Raw genomic sequence first — 6,725 nt, forward strand, 5'->3', positions numbered from 1 at the left:
ATCCTCACAATTCCCGTCCCGTGCGAAAGTCCTTTTCCCCATAGTCTCCTCTCTAGCGGAACCGTCATTCCAGAACCCCGAGGTACTCATGCAGAGAGTACCTTATGTCTCGTACCCTTCCCAAAGACACCTCAGCAAACCTTCCCGGAGTACCACTCGTACAGTACGTCAAGTTCAACCCAAAGACCCATACGGTTGATCTATCGCTGGAGAAGGTATACGTAAGGGTGGTATATAATCAAGGTTCTACAGGCTTAGAATTAATGATTCCGCTTTAACTTCTTTTCCTTGTTTGGATGTGAGCTTAAAGAAGAATCATTTATTCGACTGCCTTTGAGTCTTAATTATATACGACTCGTATACACGAAGCTGTGATTGATGAACCAAGTATGACTTATGATGTGAACTTTAGGACGGAGACTGCCCAAGACTACGAGTGATCGTACTGCCATGCGGGTAAACTTAGAATCCAATCAAATGCCTTCTCACCGATCGAGACGATAGATTCAGATAGAACAGAAAACTCCCAGGATTTCCTCCTCAACGTCAAGTCGAAATTAGGATCGACTTAGTTTCAGGGGCTATCCCAGTAGCCAAACCGCCCTATCGCCTAGCACCTCCATTGATGCAAGGACTGTCCGATCAACTTAACGAACTGCTCAGCTAGGGCTTTATAAGACCAAGCTTCTCACCCTAGGGAAACTCCGGTCTGGTTCGTCAAAAAGAAAGACTGATCACTTCGTATATCATAGACGGATTATTTGATCGACTGAAAAACGGCGGTCTTCCATCCAAAAGTCGATCCAAAATCCGGGTATCACCGACTACGAGTGCTAGGGGAGGATGTTCCGAAGACAGCCTTCCAAACTCGTTATGGGCACTACGAATTCGTAGTGATGCCGTTCGGATTAAGAAACGCACCCACAAAATTCATATATTTAATGGATAAGGTGTGTCGTCGTTACTTGGATCAGTTCGTCATCGTCTTCATCGATTACATACTTATCTACTCTCGTAGTAAAGAGGAGCATAGTCAACATCGTCAGCAGATCTTGGAAACATATCGATCAGAGAAGCTCTACGTGTAATTCCCTTAAACGCGGGTTTGGATTCGAAGGGTCAAATTCTTCTGTCGCATTGTTAGCGAAGAGGGAATTCAAGTAGACACTTTCAAATCCAGGGCTCAGTTGCATTTTGATGTAACGAGGTAAGATCATTACCTAAGCCTCCCATCAGTTAGAAACCCTCAAAACTAGCCATGAAATTCACAAACTAGAGTTAGAGGGCATCGTTAGAGAAGATCGTTCGGATTAGTGGGCGATTAAGGCATCTAGTGACCAACAGAAAAGTTACGCAAAACCTTTCGAGATTCTCGCTAGAATCATCCTTGTAGCTTACAAAATTAACTTACCACGTGAACTCAGTAGCGTACCTTATACTTCCCACGTCTCGAACTTGAAAAAGTGCCTGTCTGATGAGACTCTTGTAATCCCACTCGACGAGATCGAGATCAACGAGAGCCTCAACTTCGTGGAAGAACCTGTAGAGATCATGGACCGAAGGGTCAAGCGAACGAAACAAGTCGCATCCCAATCGTGAAGGTTCGCTGGAACGCCAAGTGAGGACCTGAATTCACTTGGGAGTGAGAGGATCAGTGGAAACTGAAATATCCTCATCTAGTACTTAGTTATTTTGTAACTACTTAATTGCTTAAAATCTAATTTCGGGACGAAATTCCTTCTAACGGGGGGATGATGTGACAACCCGAGATTTCCATTCGTACAAACTCTACTGTCAAGCACTTCAAATAGGAGTCAAATACTTTTCTGCTAAATTTTAGCCGGTTTAAAGTCCGTTTGAGTATTTTAAAGCTTAGTGCTTCAGGAGATAACTGGAGAGAGGATACCCTAGGATTTATTGTGCATCAATAAAGTCCCAAAACTCCAAGAGTTTGGAGTTTACGGCCCAAACATGGTGTTTACGGCCGTTAACCCCAAGGAGTATAAATATGAGACTTAGTCATTTTTATCACTTTTTCCACCTTCAAGCTCAAGAACACTCCCTTTTCTCTCTCAAGTATCATCCGACTTTTCTTCAAATCTTCCAAAAATGTAAGTGTTTCTTCCTTGGATTTGTTGATACAACACTTTATCTAGTGTTTATACACAATTTCATCCATGAAATCTTGTCTTGTCATAGATCTTCAAGTGTTCTTCAAAACACCAAGAACACACACTAGTGTTCTTGGCCCCTAAACACTCTTTCAAGCTTCCTATAAGTAAGTACCCTCCTTCTATCTAGTTGGTTGCTTAGTATACTTGTTAAATCATGGAAGAACACCAAGAAACCCTCAAGAACACATGGGTTTACGGTCAAGGGATATCCTTGAACCGTAAACACCATCTAGTGGTGTCTAAGTGCCACTAACACCTTCTAGAGCTTGGATATTGGACTAGAACCTTGCATGCATGAGCTAGAAAACACCAAAACACGAAATGGTTGAAGTGATCATGAGTTTACGGCCGTAAACTCATGGGTTTACGACCGTAAAAACATGTGTTTACGACCGTAAACTCCCAAGGGTGGTCCAAGGACCGTAAACTCCAAAAGTGAGCCATTTTGAGCCCTTGTCCCCTCCTAAGCCTTTGATACGAACCTAGAACACTTCCTTGAGGGGTAAAAGACCTTAAAACTCACAAATGTACAAATTACCATTCGTTTACGGCCGTAAACTCATGGGGGATTGACCAAAAACCGTAAACTCATGTATTGGTGCCAAATGAGAAGTAAACTCCAATGTGAGACCATACTCTCTTTAGATCCAACCCTTTAGTACTCCTAGCACTTGAAACAAAGTGTTTCCATGTATTAGAGTGTCTTTACTTGATTAATTAGTTATTAAATGACTAACTAGATACATTTATGTATCACTACATGTTAAATAGGATCCGCGTGTGTGTTCAAGTCCTCACTTAACACTTAGCATCCTATCCGGCACTTCCATCCAAACCACTCACTGCAGGTGAGTTCATACCCCCTTAATTAACCTTTTAAATGTTTTTAAATGCTTTTATGGGGGGGGAATACAAGTTGAATCATGATAGTTATCATATTAATCAAATGTGATTAATAACCATTAAACTATGGATTTACTACACTTTTAGCCGTTCTATCAAGCAAACTACTTCAAAATGATTTCTCGAATGCTTTTACACGTTAAACTCTTTATCAAACTTCTTTACTAAACTACATCTTTCCTTTCAAATTATGTTATATCTATGCTTCAAATAAAGGTTTTCATGTATTTCAAACTATGTTCCAAGTAAGGGATTTCTTATACTTTAAACTGTTTATATCAAACAAACTGCTCCTAAATCGTTTTATAAATTGACATCAAGTCACTCATTTCTTATTATTAAACTTTTCAAATGTTTTACAAAACTTCTTTTAAACCTTTATACTATCAATGGCATGCCTCTATATGTATAGTTATATAAGTAATGTTTAAAGGACCTAGGACTGCTAATCCGCCTTATTTCATGTTCCTTGTTTGGTTGTGGACTTAGGGTATCCAGTTATTTGTCCGAAGGTCGTCTAAATATTAGTTATATATTTTGTATAAATATATAGACATAAATGTTCTATCAGTCAGTTCAGTACCTTTGGGTAGCAAGGGCATCCTTCCATTATTCATATACATATATTACTAGTAACTATAATGGGTATAGGTAGGAGATACTATTTACGAATTCTAGTACAAGGAATCACACAAGAGTCAGTTAATTCATGAGTCTATACAAATACTTAAATACTATAATCAGAATGTGACATACTACTTCTCGATACGACACTTCATTGTGGTATCACCTTTGTAACTAGAGTCTCTTGGAGGGAGAGCGGGCATTATGTGTATAGATCTATACGGGACAGACACTCCCACATCCCGACTTCTAGATACAGTCCGAGCCAATAAGTCCCAGGGGTGAAAAAATGTCACCATACTACGTGTGACCTGGGGGGTCATCAGTTATTCAGTCGTCGATCAGCATGGTTACATACGAGTTCACATTCAAATCCTTTATTTATACAATTAAGAATTAAAGGCCAATTTAGACTTTTCGAGGCGTGTCATTCATTCGATACCACCTGGAGTCTACACTTCATTCGTTTAGACTTTTCGAGGCGTGTCGTTCATTCGATACCACCTGGAGTCTACACTTCATTCATTTAGACTTTTCAAGGCGTGTCGTTCATTCGATACCACCCGGAGTCTACACTTCATTCATTTAGACTTTTCAAGGCATGCCGTTCATTCGATACCACCTAGAGTCTACACTTCATTCATTTAGACTTTTCAAGGCGCGTCGTTCATTCGATACCACCTGGAGTCTACACTTCATTCATTGAGTCTATGTTTTATTCACTTTATAGTCAGCAGTGTCACTGCTGAGGTGAAATATTATTTTCCCTATTACAGTTACTTTGTGATTTTATCACCTACACGTTATGTATAGCTATATTTAGATAATAATAGTTATACTAGGGGAAAAACCTCCATTTTTACAGAGGCGCAAATCTTCAAAACAGTCGGGTCTTGGAAGAAGACTGCTTTTTATACTAGTAGGAAATATGGGATTTTCTAGGGTTTTTCATACTTATACCAAGTTTTCATAAAACAATTTCAAGTCTTTTCTTTACAGTTTTACAAAGCACTGACACTAAAATACTTATGTTCTCACCAGCTTTAAAGCTGATACTCGCTTTTAAAATAACTTGTATTCTCAGGTCACCAGTAGACAGGTACGATGACCAGGTTTTAAGAAGACGGAGCGGTCAAGACTCGTCTTTTATTTTGATTTATTATTATCATGTTGTATACTATGAAAGAACTCACATGTATTAAAATTTTACTATTAATGAAATGGATGATGTTGTTGCTTGTTTACTACTTTACATTGTTGTGATACTTTCCATGACGTCCTCCGCCCCAGAACGTTTCCGCCGTTCTTGGTTTTGGGGTGTGACAGTTGAGAACTCTCAGAACTCATATGCAAAGCCAACTTTGACTGGAATAGGCACATAAATATGTCAACATGATAGGTTATAGACCTCAAGTCGTGTGCTAGTGATAAACTACATGTTTTATTATTCATTAGACTTTTTCAAGATCTTTTAGACTCCCACTGTCCTCTTGACATATAAGACTCTCTTGCCAAATATTCAAGAGATAGTGCGGATCCTTTAACAGGACAAACACTTCACACAATTGGCCTTATTTGGTCTTTGTTTTATCCAAAACATCACAACTTACCAATTTCAAATGTACAAGAGTAGAACACATTTTACTCTTACATTTGACTAGTGTTATAAACCTTTCTTTAAGATATATCACTCAAGTTACAATCTTGGAGTATGACTCGAAGAATTGTTTTGGAACAAAGTATGTATCACCTTATTGATTTAACCATTTCAATAATCCATGACTCCTCTTCTTAGCCATGGGATGCACTAAGATGTCCCTAGAGGATGAATTGTGATATGGTGTCACAATCATTAAGATGATCATAAAACATGATACTAAAGTACTTTCCCATCTTTTCAGATTTGAGAAACTTTTATCTTTCTGCCAAATTTGATTCTTCTTATTCGTTCTGCCATACATTGAAACTTTTCCAATGCTTCAGAATTATACTTAAACTTTTAAGTATAACAATATTTACTAAACTTTAGTAAATCATGACGAATAGTCTTATCGATATTTGTGGTGGACTTGACCAGTGCACAAGAATGTGTACTCGATCCCTTAGTCCTTCACTTAACTCAAATATACAGGTGAACAAGGTATTAGTCTTAATTTTCCAAAGATGAAAATTCTCATTCACCATACTATACAACTTGCATGATTCCAAGTTTCTATCCAACTGAAACTTGGTTGATGAGAATCTTTCCTTATTTGGTAAATTATGACACTACCACAAGAGATAATCAAATCCATTTACCAATGTTGCTATCAATGGAATCATATAAACAACAATTTTCCACAAATGCCATTGTAAGGATACTTAAAATAAATAAAAACAAAAATTTTTCTTTTATTTTAAAACTAGCGGAAAAACTTATCCTTACAATGCAAATGCATATGAAAACTATGTTGTTGTATATTCATAAGCAATCTATCACAACTCTTAAGCAGCAGCTCAAAAATTCTGATCACCGAACCATGCGATCAAAATCCATCTTCGCGATCAGAATCAGCTTACTCTTCTTTAAGCTTCCTTTCTTTTCTTTGATTCTTAAAACGTCATCATGTGACCCAGTCACATCATGTAATAAGAATGTCCAAATAGGGACTTAACAGAGTTAGATAGTTGACCTACCTGAAGTAGAGTCAAACTTTTGACTTGACCAACCTTATGATCTTTCAGGTAAATAGGGCAGCTTCGCAACCAATGCCCCTTCCTTTGGCAATAGAAACATATGGACCCTTTGGTAATGGTACATGGGACAATCTCATACTTAGCCTTTCTCTTTACGATTTGGTCAACCGAGTTGACTATGGCCGATCCCTTTCCATTGGGAAGAGAAAGCTTTTCTAGATATTTAATGTTACCATTTGTCAATGTCCATGGTAGTTTGAGAAGTTGATCTACTAATCAAATTTGCTTTACCAGAGCTCCAAATAATTTCTGATTCAGCAGGACCAGGCAAATAGATAAGATCATTAG

Source organism: Lactuca virosa, chromosome 1 (assembly GCF_052849685.1).
Source record: "Lactuca virosa cultivar CGN04683 chromosome 1, Lactuca_virosa_CGN04683_v6, whole genome shotgun sequence".
NCBI classification, from domain to species: domain Eukaryota; kingdom Viridiplantae; phylum Streptophyta; class Magnoliopsida; order Asterales; family Asteraceae; genus Lactuca; species Lactuca virosa.